The following is a 21,952-nucleotide window of genomic DNA, read 5'->3' on the forward strand; positions in this document are numbered from 1 at the left end:
GATTTTCAACGCCATCACAGCAGAATTTTTTCACAATCAGTGAATAAAAAACAATGAGAAAGCCACCGGCCATGGGAAAATGGGAATAAAGTCATAAATAAAAGCAAAGGGAATCAAAGGGCAGAAGAAAAAGGAAAAATGCAACAGCTTGGACTTGTGGACAAAACTGCAAATAAAATAAAAATTCCAGGCCACTTCAGCAGGAATGGATTGGATAGTTTTGAATCGAGTGGACCTCTATTTATCTCGCAATTTCCTTAGAGTCTTCACGGATTTCCATGGACTTGTTGTGCAATGGTTAGTGATCAATTTGGATAATGGTTTCCTTGCCCATCAGATAGTGCTTCCACTCCTTAACAACTTGAACCAAGGCATAGAGTTCCTTATCATATGTAAGGTAGTTCAGGACAACCACCCCCCCCCCGCCAACCCCTATGATACATATTAGAATGATAACATACCGACTTACCCCTTGCCATCAAGACCACTCCAATAGCATATCCACTTGCATCTTTCTCCAAATCAGGACATGCCACTAAAATGGGTCTTGGAAGCCAATTCCTCCATTTTTTCCACCCAGAAACTACCAAGATAGATGTCAAATTATATAATAATCCAATCCAAATGACCTTGCTTCATTGACAATTAAGATCATATTGATTTCATTTCATTGCCCCTTCTCATCAGTCACAACAGATGGCTATCAACACGTTACATTCAACAAATATTTTCTAAGTTATCCTTACTGTGAACCTTTTCAACAAATTCTTCAAGGAAAGGAACAGACTTAGGGCATGATAATTAGGGAAAATGTTGTTCAAGAGTAGGTACTCAAAGAATATTATTATAACTCCTTGCATAAGTTCTATTTATGTTAGTTTGGTTGGGGGTTCTAACATCTTCTTGGACACTAAAGCAGTTTATTTATTTTCTAGGTAAATCAACCTGTTTCTCTTTTGGAGAACATGGTAACACATGCAATTTCCCATTTCTAAAATTTTGAAAGTGGCACTTCAAAACCCACCCCATTTCAAACATCCCAATTACACTACAACAAAACCAGCGATTAGCGTCCCTTTTTACTTCTTTTTTTGCATCTAGAGCCCATTTTTGGTGCTATTTGCATCCATTTATCAAATATGGTGCAAAACTTGACACAAAATTTGCATCAAGTTTTGCACCAAATCTTACACCAAGTTTAGCACCAGGTATTGCAATAGGTTTTGCACCACGTTTTGCACCAGATTTTATGCCAAGTTTTGTGTCATCCTTTGCACCAGGTTTTGTTCCAGGTTTTGCATCAATTTTGGCATCTATTTTTGTTTGACATACTTTTGCATCCTCATTTGCATCCACTTTTTGCACCTACACTTGCATCAACTTTTGCATCCTTTTTTGCATCCTTTTTTAAATCATTTTTTGCATCCATTTTTTCATCCATTTGTGCATCACTTTTGCGCACGTTTTACATCGAGTTTTGTGTCTAGTTTTGCATATAATTTTGCATCTACTTTTGTTGCATCCACTTTTCCATCTTGTTTGTCATCCATATTTACATCCTCTTTTGCATCTATTATTGTACCCACTATTGCATCTAATATTTTTGTGCCACAATTGGCGCCTAGTTTGGCACCTCCTTTTGCACCCACTTTTGATTATAATTTTGCATCCACGTTTGCATCCTCATTTGCATCTAGGTTTTCATCAACTACTACATCTATTTTTGCATCCCTTTTTGTATCCAATTTTGGACCAGGATTTGCATCGGGTTTTGTGTCTCGTTTTGCATCGACTTCTATTGCATCCACTTTTGCATACAATTTTGCATCCACTGTTACACCCATTTTAAATTTCACTTTTTGCATCCCTTTTTACATCTTCATTTGCATCATACTTTGATTCTTTTTTTTCATCTATCATTACATCCACTTTTGTTATGCCATAATTTGCACCATGTTTTGCACTCACTATTGTATCCACGTTTGCTTCCAATTTTGCATCCATGTTCACATCCTCTTTTGCATCAAATATTGCATCTATTTTTGCATCCACTTTTGTGTCAGGTTTATGCATTGGGTTTTGCATCTCGTTTTGTATCTACTTTTGCATCTACTTCCATTGTATCCATTTTTTTCATCCAATTTTGTTTTGCCTGTTGCATCAATGTTTGCTTCCACTTTTACATCCATTTTTGCATCTTATTTTGCATATTTTTTGTCTATTGTTACATCCACTTTTGTTGCACCATATCTTGCGCCTACCATTGCAACCACATTTGCTTCCATGTTTGCATCCACATTTGCATCCTCTTTTGTGTTCAAGTTTGCATCAGATATTGTGTATGTTTTTGCATCCCCTATTGTATCCACTTTTGTTTCATCCATTTTTGCATCTACTTTTGTGTTCATTGTTGCATCCACATTTGTTTCACCACAGTTTGTGCCAAGTTTTACACCTACCATTGGACCCATGTTTGCTTCCACTTTTTCCTTCATGTTTGCATCCAAGTTTGCATTGACAACTGAATCTACTTTTGCATCCACTTTTGTGTTAGGTTTTTCATGTTGTTGTGCATCTACTTATGTTGTATCTACTTTTCATCCAATTTTACTTCTATTGTTGCCCCCATTTCTATGTTCGCTTTTGCATCCCTTTTCCAACACTCATCATATTTTCTGCATTGATGATATTCCTTATGGCATTGAAAATTATGAACAATTGATGACAATGTCAATAATATTGACAATGATGAAAATGAAGATGATGGCGATGACATGAATTGTGATTATGATGATAAAGACGATAGTGGTTACAATGACATTAATGATGATGATGGCAATGATTATGATGATGACGACGCTAATGACCTTGGCGAATCTTCCCAATTTTAGATGTTGTCATTGTCATAATCATAAGCATTATCTTTGGTGTCATCATCATCATTTTCATCTAGGTCATCATCAAAAACAATAATGGCATGAATGATGATGATGATTACAACAATGTTGATAGAAATTACATTAATGATGATGATGGGGATGATAAAAATGACAATGACGATGATAATGGTGGTGATGATGATGATCATCGATCATCTCTCAAAAATAGAGTTGTTATTTCTCTTACGTATATCAATGTGTCCTAAACAACCCTTTTCTAGCACTGATCACATTTTTTGGGTTGATGATATTTCTTACAACGTCTATAATTATAAACAATTGCAAACAATGTCCATAATGATGATGATGATGGAGCTGATGATGATGGCATGAATGGTGATTATGATGATAATGTAATGATGGCAATAACGATGACAAGGATGATGGTGATGATGATGACAATGATTATGATAATGAGAATGAACAATTACTAGTTTCACTACCATCTTCTGGATACATATTACTATCATACTTCTTAAATTTTCTGTCTCTCTTGAGGTATCTTACTATAATGGTGTTGTCAACACTAGAAAGATATCTTGTTGTAATGGTGGTTCTAATGTTAGCACTAGCAAAGTTTTTGTTAAATTTTGGTTAAAAAAAATCGATTTATGCAATTATTTTGACAATCTATGTAAAAAAGTAAATAACATCCAATTATTTTGACTGTAGTCCCATTGATTATCATGAATTCACCAGTCTGAAGACCATCTTCTACATACATATTATTATTAAACCTTTTGCATTATATCCCTCTTATATCTTGTTGTAATGGCAGTATTAGCACTAAAAAAATATCTTGTTGTAATGGCAATGTTAGTATTAGCACTAAAAAAATCACTAAATTTTGGTAAAAAAAAGTTTATCATTTATTTATTTTTAATTTGGGAAATTTTTTTTTTTATTTTTTTGTTTTTAATTCTATTTTTATGCAGTAATATTTTTTTTGGTTGAATTTTGGTAGTAACTAGTTTTTGGTCGAATCATATGTATTAACCATGTTCTTTATGCTACAAGTCTAATTGTTGGGACAAAATTGCTCTTTCAAATAAGTTGCAAAAGCTATTTTACATCCATTGTTGCACCCATGTTTACACCCACTTTTACATCCCTTTTTGCATCCTATTTTTCATCTTCATTTGCTTCTTTTTTTGCATCTATCATTACATCTACTTTTGTTGTGACAAAATTTGTTCCATGTTTTGCACATACTGTTGTACCCACGTTTGCTTCCAATTTTGCATCCATCTTCACATCCTCTTTTGCATAAAATATTTCATCTATTTTTGCATCCACTTTTGTGTTGGGTTTTGCATCTCATTTTGTATCTTCTTTTGCATGTACTTCCATTTCATCCATATTTTGCATCCAATTTTGTTTCTCATGTTGCACCCGTGTTTGCATCCACTTTTACATCCCTTATAGCATCTTGTCTTGCATCTAAGTTTGCATATTTTTTTGTGTCTATTATTACATCCACCTTTTTTGTGCTATTATTTGTGCCATATCTTATGCCTATCATTGCAACCCACATTTTCTTCCACTATTGCATCCTCTTTTGTGTCCAAGTTTGCATCAAATATTGTTTATGTTTTTTGCATCCCATTTCGAATTTACTTTTACATCCACTTTTGATTTGTCTAGTTTTGCAACTAATTTTATGTTCACTATTGCACCCATGTTTGGCCCATGTTTACATCCCTTTTTTCATCCAAGTTTTCCTCCTTTTTGCATTCAAGTTTGTGTCCCTTTTTTTTTACATTCATTGGAGTATCCACATTTGTTTCACCACAATTCATGCTAAGTTTTATGCCTACTATTGTGCCCATGTTTTCTTCCACTTTTTCATCCATGTTTGAGTCCTATTTTGTGTTCAAGTTTGTATGAACTATTGCATCTACTTTTTCATCCACTTTTGTTCAATTTTTCTGTCTTGTTCTGCATCTACTTATGTTGTGTCCACTCTTCATCCAAATTTACGTCTATTTTTACCCCCATTTTTTTGTTTACTTTTGCATCCATTTTCCAACACACATCATATCTTTTGCATTGATTATATTTCTTATGACATTGAAAATTATGAACAACTGATGAAAATGTCAATAATTATAACGATGATGATAATGAAGATGATGACGATGACATGAATTGTGATTGTTATGATAATGACAATGATGATAAAGACGATGGGAGTTACAATGACAATGATGATGATGCTAATGACCTTGGCCATTCCTCCCAATTTTTAAATGTTATCATGGTAAAAATCATAATAATTATCTTTGGCGTCATCTTCCAAGTCATCATCATCTGATCATCATTATCATTATTTTCATCTTGGTCATAATTAAGAACAATAATGGCATGAATGATGATTATGATGTTCATGATGAAGATGACAAAAATTATGATAAAACTTATACTAGTTATGATGATGGGGATGATGACAATTATAATGACGATGATAATGGTAGTGATGTTGATGATCATCAATCATTTCTAAAAAATAAAGTGGTTATTTTTCTTTCATATATCATGTGTCCTAAGGTTGGTGATATTTCTTATGATACCTATAATTATGAACAATTGACAACAATATACAAAATCATGATGATGATGATGATCATGAAGAAGACATGAATGGTGATTATGATGATAATGAAATGATGACAATAATGATCACATTGATGGTGGTGATGATGGCAATAATGAAGATGATGACCCTCCCTCTAAACTAGCGAGGTACTCATAATGAGACAAAAAAGTACTCTCAAGTTGAAATATTCATATAAGAAGGGATCTAGATTGATAAGCATCAATGATGATTTACATCATCATAGCCAAAATTTTCAAAATAGTAAGGCCTTGACTAACAAGTTTATCTCTCCATTAGATCAGAGCACAATGTTGGGAGGCATAAATTTGGACACCACTGCATTTCAAGGCACTTACCCCACCAAGATGTTTACCAGGTATGTCCTCACATGATCATTTCCTAATCCACTATCATAATATTTGACACCAGAAAATGTCAATCCTCATGACTATTCTTATCTTGGATTAATGTACTTGACTTATGGCGATTAGTCCTAGTCAATGTCCAAATTCTCAAAGAATTTTGGTCCCAGATGTTTATCCAATCCACCATTATCCCTACTAGTGCCTTTACTAGGCTTACGATTGTTAATCCTAGCCATAGTACATGACACATGGATAACATGGTGTCTACCCTCACTCCCTCTCAACCAGGGAGGAAACATCCACAAGCATAAGATTTTCTCAAGAATACCCATCATTTTCGTAGAGAATAACATCATTAATTTGTTTTCATCACATGACGACTTTATGATTAAGCATTCATAGATTTGTGGCAAACTATTTCCCCTTTTGTATTTGTGATGAAATACAATAAAAAAGTGAAAGCCAAAATCATTAAACATACACTATATTGATTTATCTAAGTCTAAACTCTAAGGTTGAAGTGAAAATTCATGTAAATCTTATATCTATGAGTTGTGCCAAACTTATGAAAACCTTATTCCCTAAGTCCTATATATAAGAAAATGAAAAAGAAAGAAAAATAAGGGCCAATAAATGGTAACTCATGTATTCACTCCCTCTTTGGAAAATATATGAATATATACACTCCTAGTCACACTTGATCACATGTATGTGATGGTTAAATCATGAATTCTTCTTTTCTCCTTGCATTTTCACTTCATCATTTAAGCACCTAATTGAGGATCTAAGGAATGTTTGTTTCCTAAGGCTTTCATGTCTACTCTTGGTTTACTTATGTCACACTATTGTCAATTTATGTGACAGAGTGAAATACATAAGTTTGTGGAGTTATTATAGAGGTGTATTGAGTTCGTAACCACACACACATGTATTACATCTCATTGATCCACATGTGTGGGTTGGAGACTCATTTCTTGACAACTTTAATGGAGACTACTTTGTGGCTTTAATGGTATAGCTTACAAAATATCTTGTTAAACATTTCGATTCATTCTTTCTTTTCCTCGAGACACTTATAATATTGAAGTCACTCCCAACAATCCATGGAGATGGGGAGTATAAATTACTTGTGCTAGAAATAGAATTGAGAAATAGAGGTTTTCCATTTGCGATATTGGAGTCATAGACATTGGATACATCGTAGTAGTCCTCAATGTCAATTAACTAAAATTGTATTGTCATAATGCGAAAAGAGGTAAACATATTGGTAACCTTGATGTCTTAATCATTTCAAATAATAACCATTCCACCCAAGTATCTCTAAGCATCAATCACTACTACTTGGAAATTCCTCCCCCATTTTCTAATTATATGAGGTTGAACCTCACTTAATATTTTTGCTTCTTATATCAACATTATTTATGGGTGCTTTGCATACCATTTTTCTTTTAGGAGTTTGTTTTCGCTTACTATTGACGCCCCTCATGTTCCAAGACTATTTTCATCAAAAATTTACATAGAAAGAAAGTATAAAGTGACTAAAAAGAAACATGTCTCAAGATTTAAGTGCTTGGAAAATTCCACTTCATGACTCCTATATTTCCTTAACCTGGGACCAAATGGTGAACTTGATGGCCTTAAGGGAAATTGATCAATGAAAATCTAAAAAAGAGGTGATTTTTGACTTTATCACATACAATTTAATATACTAAAAAAAATATCCATAACAATTTCATCAACCAATGAATCATTAAAAAAAATATCCAAAACAATTTCATCAAGCAAAGAATCATTTCATTATAAAATACAATCTATAAACATTTTGGGAAAGTTTTGCTAAAACATGCTTAAAAATCAGCATATTTAATATTAATATTTAACAATAATATGGACAATAACACATTTTAATAAATTAAATAACATATTATCAAGCCTAAAAAATGTCACTAACTGAAAACTACAAAGAATGCAACTAATGGAAGTGACCACTCAAGGCCACCACAAGACAATTAATCTATTAAGACCAATATTAATGGGGACAAAGATCTATAAAGGACAAAGGAAAACCTATTTTAACTTTATTGTTTTATTAGCCTGGTTCAAGATGAACATTTCAAGATATCATGAAGAACATAATTAGTTTTATTGCATTAAGAAAACCCAAGCACATTCTATAACTTAGCAAGAAAGAGATGTATAACACCCATCTCAGCAACACGACACATGACATTAAGCTACTTTACTATATATAATTTAAACTCCTATCATAAAATCACAAATTTAGCATGAATGGAATGTTTAAAATCCATTTTTATAAAAACAAAATATAATTTTTCTTATAGAAAAATATACCAAAAACTAAATATATTTTTCTAGAAAAAAAAATACTAAAACTAAATATATATTTAAAAAAAAAACTAAAACATAAGCAAACTAGAATTTGAATTTGACATTCTTGGTCACTTTCGGAAACATATGGTGGAATGTAATCTCTTTATCCTCATCTTTAGCTTTTTCCTAAAAAATTAAAGCATACAAAAGTGGGAAAGAGCCATAAAGCATGGGGAAGCTTTTTCCTAACCACAAAAGCATCTAAAAAGTGGAAAATTCCTTTTTTATATGAGGAAACATTATTCACCCAAAAGATTTTTCCCAAATTGAACTAATGAGGAATTTTGGAAATCTTCATAGCCTCCACTTTCCTATATATTAGAGGCTTGGCCATTGAAAAAATGATGGGAATTTTGTATTCTCATGCTCTTGAGATCTGTCTTGATAGGGAGAGTTTTGGAGCTATGAGTTGGGGGAGGTGATGTTGCAACTATATCTGATTGTTGTAACTTTCCTCCAACTCCTTTATTCATATAGATCAGTTGTTCTTCCTTCCATATGTTTCTATTCATTCTTTACTTCTTCTATTTAACTAATGTATGCATGGGTTTTTGTTTTATATTTATTTATTCAATAATATTTATATGTTTTTTATAGTTTTGATTATTAAGATATTATGTTGTGAAAGTTGCTTTATTCTCTCTCTTATGTGTAGGACCAAGCTTTGGAGCTAGCTAGGAGCGCTTCTTGGCTATACGAAAAACTCCAAGAAGACCTGCATGCGAGGACTCACAAGAATTCATTCTCTTTTTCTTAATCTATACTCTACATCTTGATCTACTAAGAATCCTAAGCCTTAGAACAACCTTTCTCTTAATTGGTTTGTCCTATGTTTCTGAGATAAACTGAGAGGGTTTTGTTTTCATCTAACCATGCATTAAATCCTACAACAAAATGATATTTAGAAAATTTAATATATTTCACTATGTAAATGAACTTAGTAAAATGAACCCATAGAGGTGGTCATAAATGGAAATAAAAGTAAAACTCTAAACAAGAAGCCAAAAGTGGATTTAACCATGGATGAAAAATTGGGAGTAGAATTGGATGTTAAACTAGCCATCAAAACAATATGCCAACAATGACACAAAAAGGTTTTTAAAGTAAAATTAAAAAAGGGTGCAACACTAGACACAAAGAAGGGAACAAAATAGGGCATATGAAAGGATACCGAATTGGGTGCAAACAAGGATGCAAAAATGGACACCAAAATGAGGATGCAAAGAATGGTGTAAAATTAGGATGCAAAAAGGATGTAAGAAAAGACACAAAACAAGATGCAAAATGGGACTAAAAAATGGTGAAACCAAGGATGTCAAAGATGATGCATAACTAGATGAAAATTCCAACTAAAATCTAGGTGCAAAATGAGATGCAAATGTGGACACAAAATGTGGCAAAAAAAATGATGCAAATTTGGAAGCCAAAAAGGATGAAAAACTAGATACCAAAAAGGATGCAAATTTGGACATAAAAAATGGTGCAAAATTGGACACAAAAGAAGAAAAAATGGGCATAAAAATGGCTCAATTTTGGATGCAAATTGAGATGCAACATTGGATGTAAAATGATGCAACAAATCATTCAAAACTTGGTGCAAAAACAAATGCAAAAGTAGACGAAAAAATGGCTCAAAAGTGAACGTAACAATAGACATAAAATGGGATGCAAAGGTGGATGCAATATATGGTTCAACATAGGATGCAAATTTAGATGCTCAAAAGGATGAAAAATTGGATGCAAGAAATGGTGTTAAAAATGATGCTAAATTGGATGCAACAAATGATGCAAAATATGGTGCAAAATAGGATGCAAAAAAGGGAGATAAATAAAATGCAAAAGTGGATGCAAAAAATGGTGCAAAAATGCATGAAAAATTTGGCACTAAATCAGATTCAACATATGGTGCAAAATTGGATGGAAAAGATGGTGTAAAAAAAGGCAGAAAAATTGGCACAAAAATAGATGTAAAAATAAGTACAAAATTAGAAGCAAAAGATGGCATAAGACCAGATGCAAAAATTGGCACAAATTGGATGTAAAAAAAGGCGCTAAATAAGATGTCAAAGATGGTGTAAAAATCGATGCAAATTATGACACAAAAATAGAAGCAAAGAATTCCACAAAAGAGGAAGCAAAAAATGATGCAAAAATAGATGCAAAAAAAGGCACAAAACTAGAAGCAAAACCTGTTGTAAAACCAAATGAAAATCTTGGTGCAAAATATGATGCAGAAAATGATGGAAAATTTGGCGTAAAAAAGATGCAAAATTTGGTGCAAAAAATGACGCTTTAAAAATTGTACAATAGAGCCAGATTTAGCGCCAGGTTGCTCATCCCAATTGAGAAAAAAATGCACTAGAATCTGGTGCTAAATCTGGCGCAAATTGCCTGTTTTGTTGTAGTGTTACCTGCCTATTTCCCCATTCTAGGTATAATAGGGATAATTCCAAAATAGATCGAAACAAGCAAAGTATTAAATCCATCATTAATCTTTGCCTAACCAATGTGATAGAAGTGACTAGTCGGTATTTAACCATAATTAGAAATAATGAAGGGCTTTGTTTGCAGAAATAATCCCAGAGTTGCTTTTGCAAACTGGCGTACAACTTGTAGGCTTGAAAACAAATGCCTACGAAATGTTGCCTGCTCCAATGTCTTATCAATTAAGTTTTGGTCCTTCTATGCTTGTTCTACATTCTTATATCTCTTTTGCCAATCCTCTATTGCACTACGGTCTGTTTCTTAGACAGTAGTTGAGTTCAAAGTCAGGAACTCATAACTTTGCAAAAACTGCAATTTTATTGCCCACTAATTTTCTCACTCTTGACTTGTTCTTGTAAGATTCGTATAAGTCCACATATCATCAGAGTCTCCATGAATTTGCATGGACGATTTCTGGGCACATTCTCTTAAATCATTTCCAATGAGAATAGTAGTACCCGCTTATGCATATGCAGCAGCAAAACTCAATGTTGCAGTAACCTGCAATAGTGAATTTTTAGATGAGTTTTTTATGAGAGAATTAGTAAATCATGCAGACATAATGGATCCACTACCTGGTTCAGTAAATTTCTCCTTACCCCATCAGCTACAACAAAAATATTGACAACAAGAGAATTTCGTACGCTGGGCTTTACAAGAAATGCATATCCATCAATTATTGCCAGTGATAAGCTCCACAAGAAGGGGCATTGGCTTGTAGGTTATATGGTTAATTTTTGTGTTGTTTACAGACATTTGCGAGGGCACACATTTGGGAGAGTGTTTGTTGTTGCAGCAACATTAAGAACTTAAACCTTAAACTATGTATAGACAAAAATATGATTGGGTATAAGTATGGTGCATCTAAATCAATGATATGGATGTTTTTGTTGTTCCTGAAGGGGCTGCCCTTAATATTGCATATTAACATATGTCCAAGATCCCTAAAAATAACATGCTAATATAGAAATGGACTTTAGACAATCTAGGTAACCTTTAGCTTAGCTCTAATATGTCTTCCATATCAAAACTTCCAGTGGACATTATTACCCCAAAAAGGTAATTGGCTTGATGCAGAAAGCTTTATTCTCATGGAAAAATCAAGCTACATACACTTCTTGTGTTAAGTGTGAATGGACTTCTTCAACAAGGCACACCAAATATTACCTCTTTGCCAACATCCAAAATGTAAAAAAAAATGATGTTGAAACCATGAACCAACTCAAGAATTCCATAGCTATAGCAGTTTCATATTTTGCACAGTGGTTCTAGGCACATTCTCTTAAATCATTTCCAATGAGAATAGTAGTACCCACTTATGCACAGGCAATAGCAAAAGTCAATGTTGCAGTAACCTGCAATAGTGAATTTTCAGATGAGTTTTTAATAAGAGAATTAGTAAATCATGCAGGCATAATGGATCCACTGCCTGGTTCAGTAAATTTCTCCTTACCCCATCAGCTACAACAAAAAGACTGACAACAAGAGAATTTCATAGACTAGGCTTTAGAAGCAATGCATATCCATCAATTATTGCCAGTGATAAGCTCCACAAGAAGGGCCATTGGATTGTAGGTTATATGGTTAATTTTTGTGTTGTTTACAGACATCTGGGGGGGCACACATTTGGGAGAGTGTTTGTTGTTGCAGCAACATTAAGAACTTAAACCTTAAACTATGTATAGACAAAAATATGATTGAGTATTTCTAATGCCTAACTCTTCTTCTCTCCACTCTATTTTTATTGAAAAGTGGAATGCCCAGCTCTTCTCCTCTTCACTCCAATCTTATGAAAGCTTAGTTATTGCAGAATCCAATAACCATATTAGATTAGTGAAAAGTGGAATGCCTAATTCTGCTCCTCTCCACTCTGCTCTTATGAAAGGTTGGCTGATGCAGATGCCTGATGGCTTTCACCAACCACGTCTTAACCTACTGTGCTAGCTCATTTACGTATTTACAATGTACTAAACTACTCTTCATCATTAGTGACATCCACCATTCCAAAGGTGGGAATGCTCAGATAAGTGATATGTTGTTTATACAGATAATCTAAAAGTTGTTATGGGATTGGCATGAAATACAAACTAGCCCAATAGTGCTAATTGACAGCCTAACTACACCATGGGAAGAAGAAATAATCTGTTAGGATAATCAATAATTGGGCCTTGTACTGAGAAGGGTTAGTCTACTGTTCTAGCATGAGAATATCTAACATTAATTTCATTGAATCATAAGCTTCAAACTTCATAAAAGCATGTAAGACTTTTTTTCATACCCATAGAAATATTTTCTATATTTTTTTAAAAGAAAACCATGGTTGATAAAAACTAACAACCTAGAGATATATGCAACAACAATCACATATATCATAAACTCATCCAAGATGTCTAGACATTTATAGTCCAGTCTAGTACATAGTTTGGTAGAACAATCTAGGCTGCTCTTTTATGCCTATTCTGAAGAGCAGTTTTCTCTTCCTCTTTTTTGATCACTGAACAATCACATCATGTTATACATTGTCTGAATTCATATGAATGGTAATAATTTGGTGTCAGGGCCTTCTCATGTTATAATACAATCTAAATTGGGCCCTCTCATCTCATGTACAAAGGCAATGGAAGTTGAATGACTATCAAAACAATGGAAGCATAATTAGAAAAAAATTGTTTTGTTTCATTGGACTTTAAACAATTGGATAGCTCTGATAAGTAAGTTCAACATCCATCATAGATATAAGTGGTGTCCAATCTCTCCTTCTTGGACTTGTCTTGCCTACATGATTTGACTTCCCTGGATATTGCCTCTTGTTGATGGAGATCTGGATAAGCATAGGAGTGTTCTCTCTATTTGGAACCCTCCACCTAATGCAATCCCTCTTTCAAGATGTGAGCAGTAGCTCTAGAAAACACTAACAAGCAATTGCAATCAAAATCGCTGGATATAGCAATGTTTTTGAAAATGTAACAGAAAAAACCATTTTCCAAGATTTCTTTAGTCAATCTTACTAAAAGATGATATTTTGAAATCCTTAGAATCCTAGATAGCATGACAAGGTTTGTCTTAAATGGTTCATCTCTTCTTGTCATGTTACATACTCATTTTCATGACCATGCATGCATTACTAACATGAGCATGCATTATTAACTCTTTATGCTAATAGAAAAATAAATATGCTCTCTTTATGCCCAAAGTCTTATCACTGATATTTGATTTTGTGTTATTTTTCAAGGATGTGCATTCAAACTTGAGGTAGAATAAAAATAATCAATTTCAATAAGGATATTTTATCATATTTCATATTCTAACATGAATCTATTTTGTTGTTGTCACTATGCATGCTTCTAAGCTCACGGAATAGTGGAAAAGTGGACATTGTGCATTGAAGTATCATGCTGCCCAAATCCGGGTCGAGCAACTTTAAAATTTGTCCTTCACAATGGGGCAAAAAATCATGTGGTTTATAGAATATGGGAAGTGCAGGGAAAGACAACCAATAACGAAGCATACTACATTACACTTGTTGCAAGATTAAAAGAGGCAAAACACAATGGGGTCAATTACATAACAGTCTTGACAAACTCAGATTTAATCTGTAATCACATGGAAGGCATCTACAATGTTTGCACAAACAATTTGAAGCCCCTCTACAGAGAGGCAAAAATATGGAGTGCTCGATTTAATTCTTTTACGATAAAGCACCTTGCGGAGATCCATAAAATGTCTGCTGATCTAATGGTTGGAGCAATCTCAAGTGTAGATGTAGGTGCTAGAGATGATTTAGCATCACCATTCATTCCATTGGCAAACATGCATCAACATCAGTATAGGTCTCGACTATGTGTATACACTATGGTTGTCATTTTTCTTGGGACTTTCATACCATGGTTCTTTCACTAAAGAACCCATTAATGTACTTTTTTTCCCTGTTTTGTAATATCATTCACCTTAAATTTCTACTCATGTTATAACATGCTTCATGTGTTCAGTTATATACATTATATTTGAGGTGAACTAATTATTCTTAACCTACTAGTGGTTCAACAAAGATTATTGGAGCTCCGCTTGAATTTCATTTTAATTTCAAGTTTCAAATGCTGCCTCTTTAATACCATCTTGAATTCCACCTGGATGGATGCCATGGGAATAATTGAAAGTAACAAAATAGGGTTATTTACATCTGGCTTGTTGGTTTTCACAAAATTTAAGAAGTATAAGTCATTTCTGATGCAAACCCTAGCTATATCCATATCTATGTTATGACAAGCCGGAAATAGTTGATGTATGATGTAATGTGAGATGAAGAAGCTCATACCACGAAACTCTCCTAGGAACATTGATGCATAATAATGACAAACTCTAACATAGTATGAAGTGAATTTTCTTAGGTACATGGTTTGCCCTAGAATGATGCAATGTACGCATATATCAATGAAGCCCTAGATGCCCATGATGCCTTTGAAGATGCTCTGATCCTAATAAATAAAGAAAACAAGTGAAGAAACACTCATCTTTGGATATTGCCAAAAAGATTAAAAATATGGAAGCCCTAAACATTGTCGAAAACATAATGATAAAATCCTAAAGTCTCCCACAAACAAAATAATGATTATAGTTCATAAAATATAATTTTACTGATGGAATACTAATATTAGTTAAGGTTGAAAATGACACCATCTTGTAGAGGACACTTTCCGCTTTCGAATGAGCTATTACTCGCTTTCTAACTCCTCTTAGATTGAGAGAAATTGAATTTATAAATTAGAAAAATTAGTATTGGTAAAATGAATTATGTAGGTTCATGTTCATTGGCCAAGTGACGTGTAATTTCATTAAAGGTAAAAAACTAGTATAAATATAAGTTGGAACTGGTCATTCCTCCCATCAACCTCAGTGAAGAACATCACAAGAAGACAAATAAGAGGGATACAAGCATGACATAAGCCGAGGAGATAAAAGCGAATACTTTTTTGGGAAAATGCCTTTTTAAGAACTAATCATAATCTTATTTATAAAGAAAAATAAAAAATATATATTGACTAAGTAATATTATTTCCATGCATAGTATTTGTATTGAGGGAATTAGAATATAAAAATCTTTTAATAAGAAAGTTTGATTTACTGTTTGAAAAAGGCATGGAGAATTTATTTTTGTGTATTTACATGGGTCTGGAATGTGCATGGCAATAACATGAGTGTGCGTTATTAACTCTTTATGCTAATAGAAAAATAAATATGCTCTTTTTATGCCCAAAGTCTTATCACTGATATTTGATTTTGTGTTATTTTTCAAGGATGTGCATTCAAACTTGAGGTAGAATAAAAATAATCAATTTCAATCAGGATATTTTATCATATTTCATATTCTAACATGAATCTATTTTGTTGTTGTCACTATGCATGCTTCTAAGCTCACGGAATAGTGGAAAAGTGGACACTGTGCATTGAAGTATCATGCTGCCCAAATCCGGGTCGAGCAACTTTAAAATTTGTCAGTCACAATGGGGCAAAAAATCATGTGGTTTATAGAATATGGGAAGTGCAGGGAAAGACAACCAATAACAAAGCATACTACATTACACTTGTTGCAGGATTAAAAGAGGCAAAACACAATGGGGTCAATTACATAACAGTATTGACAAACTCAGATTTAATCTGTAATCACATGGAAGGCATCTACAATGTTTGTGCAAGAAATTTGAAGCCCCTCTACAAAGAGGCAAAAATAGGAGTGCTCGATTTAATTCTTTTACGATAAGGCACCTTGCGAAGATCCATAAACTGTCTGCTGATCTAATGGTTCGAGCAATCTCAAGTGTAGATGTAGGTGCTAGAGATGATTTAGCATCACCACTCATTCCATTAGAAAACATGCATCAGCATCAGTATAGGTCTCGACTATGTGTATACACTATGGTTGTCATTTTTCTTGGGACTCTCATACCATGGTTCTTTCACTAAAGAACCCGTTAATGTGTTATTGGTAAAATGAATTATGTAGGCTCATATTCCTTGGACAAGTGACATGTCATTTCATTAAAGGTAAAAAAACTAGTATAAATATAAGCTGGAACTGGTCATTCCTCCCATCAACCTCAGTGAAGAACATCACAAGAAGACAAATAAGAGGGATACAAGCATGACATAAGCCGAGGAGATAAAATCGAATACTTTTTTGGGAATATACCTTTTTAGGAACTAATCATAATCTTATTTATAAAGAAAAATAAAAAAATATATATTGACTAACTAATATTATTTCCATGCATAGTATTTGTATTGAGGGAATTAGAATATAAAAATCTTTTAATAAGAAAGTTTGATTTACTGTTTGAAGAAGGCATGGAGAATTTGTTTTTATGTATTTACATGGGTCTGGAATGTGCATGGCAATAATCTTGGATATTTGATGAAGAGCTCTACTGATCTGTGGGTGTTGTAGTTCTACACATTGTAAGGGGTGTTATTTTGTGGCCTCATGGGATTCTTGAATGTTAGTTTAATGGTCATATCATGTTTTTATTTTTTTCTAGAAAATTGTTGGGCATTGGGGTCTGCCTGATAAATATAATTTGTCCATTCGCTACCCTGTAAGCAAGAATGGGAATGCTTAAATACCTTGCCACTGCCACACAAACAACAGCTTGGCCACATGTACATATTTTACCCCTGTTTGGAATTGAACATATGACCTTTGTGGAGAGAATCACATGTTCTTAACTGTTAGGACGACTCAGGTTGTATGTATCATGTTTTTATTACATGGCAGTATTAAATAATAAAGTAACTTTAGGCATAACGTAATAATGTAAAATGTTATATGAATCTGCAAGGTTAAGAGATGTTAATTAGCTGCTAGTTTTGTTTTAACATTAAGCTGCATAGTGCATAGTATGAAGCTCACAAATTGTAACAACAATCAGGGTTACAGCCCCCTTGATATGGCCATAGAATTGGACTTTTCATACTAAATTATGCTAGATTAAAAATCTGGTGTGAAAGATGAAATTTCTCAAAACTGGAAACAACAGGCTCACCCTATAGGTAGTATATCTCAAAAAACTAGTTTCTGGAATGAAAACCAAGAAAAAATAAATTTGCAGAAATAGGTTGTGGATTCCAACTCTGTACCAATCCATAATCTCTAACATCAAAACTTTGAAAGAATGGATGAGAACACAACAGGCATTGTTTAAAGAGAAAGCACAAAGATAGCAACACATCCTTGCTTATTGGGTTCAACTGATCTGGAAAATCTGAATTGCTTCCCCTGCTTGCCGAGGTTTAAGGAATGTTACAAGCCAAGTTAAATGAGAAACATCTTCATTGGTACAAGGAATTTAGCCTTAGAGTATAGGGATCAAATAATGACTAACCTCTTCAAGAGATTCTATCTTAATTTATACTACCAAAATAGGTCCTATTTATTCAAATAGATTCCCATAACAAGACCATTTCTCCAAACCCTAATATCCCTTCGACTTGGTATCAAATTATTCTTCTCTCGTCCGACATGCCTTTTTCAAACCCCAAAAGCTGTCCTCGACTGATCAAGATTCAATCCATTTTATAAAGCGTGAGTATCATCAATTCGATGTTTATATAGCTGTCCTCGACTGATCAAGATTCAATCCATTTTATAAAGCGTGAGTATCATCAATTCGATGCTTATATAGCAAAAATTGTTAGGGATAAATTTTAGAGAGTTACGATTGAAGACATTGCCTTCATGATATCAACATTTCCAAATTTAAAGGGCTTTTGGGTTCATGCAATGCAAACATTTTCCATGGTGGCCTTTCACAATTTAAAAGGCTTTTGGGTTCATGCAATGCAAATATTGTCAATGGCTTTTCTCAGAGTGAATTGTGTTCATGTTAAAGTCTTCATGGTGGAGTTGAATTTAACTGGATTGTAAAATTTGGAAATATTTCGTAATTTGATTAATAAAAATAAAGTAAATTGTTTAACCCGACTCTGATTAGTCTCCAATTTTTTTTGAAATTCTACAAGTTCTACCTTAAATAAAATATTGGAACAGTGTTGAAGAATCAGAAACTTCATATTCACAATAATATGATAACTGTTTCACATTGTGATGGATTATTCACAATAAAATTTTTACTGGCTTCACAAAACAAAATCGATTCAAACGGATTCGATCTCATGGATTTGAAAGGCACATACAGGAAAGCACACTGATATGAAAATACGGAAGAGGACAGATGAATCAGTTGATTTCAATTTCAATTTTCATCTGAACCCCATAACGCCACACTGAATATAAAGTTCAAACAACAAAAGACGCTGAAACCAGTGATCAAATAATGACTAACTTCTTTGCTAAAGAAGGAAATTATTTTAAATGCTTTGTTGTGGGCAGCTAGTGGTGGTGATGATGGTGGTGTTGTTTTTGGCCATGACCTTCCTTCGTATGGTGATGCTCGTACAAGGTGTACCCGGTTGCAGATTGCAGCAGCTGCTGCAATCTCTGCCTCAATCTTGTGCCTATGAGCGTGCCTGGATCATTTTTGCTTCGTGCATCTCGTATTGCATACACAAAATATTATATCAATATTCACATTCATTTTATAACGGTTATCATTATCCTATTGATAATTTAAGCTAATCCTTCCCTTAATTGCAAATTATGGAAATATTTCAGTTCATCCTATTATGAAATATTACAGAAATCAATAATCAAGTTAAATTTAACAGTGGTTTACCAAAAAAATCACAAGTTTAAACTTTAAATCCCATCGATCGAATTTATTGGCATTATCAACCATCATGATCTCTTTGATATCCCCTATATGTATTGCTTTGTTTTTAATAGATCTCTGTCAGAATTAGCTATGGTATATTAAAATAAATTCAGGTCTGTATATGGGTTGAAAATTGAGATTAAGGATTCGAAAAGATATCTCACCATTGCAAACGCTCCTGCAGCGACTGCTCCCACTTCCGCTACATGCTCCATCTGTTTATCATGCTTCTGCTCCTTCATAGCCCTTTCGTAGTCTACAGCGTACAGATTTGCTCCCTGGGCTGCCGGTTCACCATAGTAAACAATTCCCGGCCTTCTGATTTTCTCTTCATTCTAATGGTGTCTGCTATGGTGGTGCCCGTGCTCATAATGTTTGTGGTGGTGGTGATGAGACATTTTATCATTCAAACACACAATAATGGAATTCATTCACAGTGGAATGGATACAAAGATTTCTAGTGATTTAGAATATGTAAATGAAGATGAGAATAGAGCAGGCCAGGGAGAGGAGTGTCTTATATAACAAAGAATAGCCCGTCGATGTGGGCTCTAATCTCATCAGCATCGTAAGCAGGAGAAACGAATGCTTGAGAGGGTTGCAGAGGACTTGTTCCGGGAGGGTGAATGGAGCAAATGAATGTTTGGCACGAGGGATCGTTTTTGAAAACTAGTGAGCTTTGGTGTGAAAATGCGCCAGCAGAGCGAGTGCCAACTCGGAGGTGGTGGGTCACCCGTGAGCGTGCGAGCAGAGCGAGTGCCAACTCGGAGGTGGTGGGTCACCCGTTGCCGTCGAGCTCTCGGAGAAACGAGGAATGGCATGGGTATGTATGTATGGTGAGCCTGTTATCGGGTGCATTAGAGACCCGATAGCAGGCTGGTTAGCTCTGGCCCTTCCCAATACTTCTGACTACGCCAGCAACTGCCCGGAAACTCCTATTTCCACCACTATAGCCTCATTAATGCGCGGTTACATGCGCCGGAGATAGCCAGAGATGACTAGATAATAAAAAAAAAAACGGCGTGTTACCCCGCGCGTGTTATAAACTCTTATCTCCGGCGCATGTAGCAGCGCATTAATGAGGCTATAGTGGTGAAATAAGAGTTTCCCAACTGCCCTCCCATCAACTATTCCAAGTTCTTCAAGGGGGTGTGTCCACAGGCCTATTCTGGTGCTAATTATAACATCGCCTTTTGCGGTTAATAAGAGATGATAATATGCTTCCCACTAAAGATAGATATATTTATTTTCGGTAGTATCATAATCATAATGGGGAAGAACAATAGATATTTCGGTTTCAGTTGCAGCAACTCTAGCTTTAGGATTACTGGTTTAACTTCAAGGTGGTACTCCCCCAATTCAAATCTACTCTATTTTATGAGAATTACATTAACGAGCGATGTGTATATCTTACTTATATGTCATCAATAAATATGTGTTTGCTTTCCCAACCGCAGGAGTTGAAGCTGCAACATTTGTGATCCAGAGTAAGTGTTCGTTCACTGTGTGGGCCGTGGGAATTTCAGTAGGTGGCGGTCAAGCACTCACACAAGGCCAATCATGGAGTGTGGACATGCCCGCAGGGAAAAGTGCAGGCTGATTTTGGGGACGTACGGGCTGCTCCTTCGACGCCTCTGGTAAAGGCAGCTGCAACACTGGTGACTGCGGTGGCTTGCTCAGCTGTCAAGCCGCTGGACGGTCTCCTGCAACGCTGGTTGAATATACTCTGAATGGGGCCAACGGTCGAGACACATATGACATCTCTCTCGTTGATGGATTTAATCTGCCTCGCTCCATAACTCCCTCGGACTCTAGCTTCCCAACAGTTGACTGCAGCAGCAACATAACTGCGAGCTGTCCTACGGAATTGAAAGTGGTCGATGGATGTGATAGTGCTTGTGCTGCTCTGAATACTCCCCAATACTGCTGGACGGGAGACTACGCCAGCAACTCCCCTCCCACCCACTAGCAACTCCCCTCCCACCCACTATTCCAAGTTTCTGGTAATCACCATATAAAATGTCCTTTGAATTTATAATTTTATAAGCAATCACCATATAAAATTTGTTTATTTTTAAGTTTCTGGTAATTATAACTATCTAACCTAACTAATTTTCACTTAATTGAATTTTTAAATTATACCTTTCCACTAACTTTTTTTATTTTTATTTATGTATATATATATTTATCTATTTAATTTTAATCTGAATGTTTTAAGTTTGGGATTTTATAAATTTTCGGTTAATTTATTAATTTGTTAAAGTTATGAAATAGGTTTTTTTTTTTTTTTTTAACATGAAATTTTATATATTAAGTTTTAAATATTGTTTTGGGAAATTTAAAATTTTTTATGAATTTTTTTTTTAAAAACTATTATCCTATGAGATTGTTAATTTTTGAGATTGAACTTTT

General features: G+C 34.3%; 1 pseudogene; it reads left to right on the forward strand.

The window, feature by feature from the left end:
• The first annotated feature begins 20,166 nt into the window (after positions 1–20,166).
• LOC149207005 (pathogenesis-related thaumatin-like protein 3.8 pseudogene) lies at positions 20,167–21,509 on the forward strand (annotated as a pseudogene).
• The last annotated feature ends 443 nt before the right edge of the window (positions 21,510–21,952 follow it).

Source organism: Pinus tabuliformis, chromosome 1_2, assembly GCF_031772625.1.
Source record: "Pinus tabuliformis cultivar Carrire ecotype Pingquan chromosome 1_2, CPIR1, whole genome shotgun sequence".
NCBI classification, from domain to species: Eukaryota; Viridiplantae; Streptophyta; class Pinopsida; order Pinales; family Pinaceae; genus Pinus; species Pinus tabuliformis.